We start from the raw sequence: 433 nt of genomic DNA, 5'->3' as shown, positions 1-433 counted from the left end.
CCGCGAGCGGATCCTTCTCTCACGGCCTCAGAAGGAACCACTTCTGCCGCCACCTTGATCCTGAACTTCCAGCCTCCAGAACGGTGGGACGACACCCGTCTGTTGTCTAAGCTGCCCGGGGTGGGGTCCTGCGCTAGGGCAGCCCCGGGACACGCACACAGACCCCCAGAGCCGGGAGCTCACCGCTGGAAGGCTGACGGGCACGGCCGTCAGTCCAGGAAGCACGTCCCCTCGTTCCGCGTGGGTGCCATCTGAATCTCTGCCACCCGTTCCTCTCATTTCCGCCCAATCCCGGATGCCCCGAGCCGAGGCCCGGAGAGGCCGAGGGCTGCCCGAGCGTCGCGCAGCTGGCAAGCGGCAGAGTCCCTCGCTCCTCTGCAGGGTCCTCCCACCCGGCATCCTCCCAGACGGTTTAGAGAGCCCCCCGCACCTG

Source organism: Pteropus vampyrus, unplaced genomic scaffold (genome assembly GCF_000151845.1).
Source record: "Pteropus vampyrus isolate Shadow unplaced genomic scaffold, Pvam_2.0 Scaffold51, whole genome shotgun sequence".
NCBI lineage: Eukaryota > Metazoa > Chordata > Mammalia > Chiroptera > Pteropodidae > Pteropus > Pteropus vampyrus.
This window is presented reverse-complemented; position numbering follows the sequence as displayed.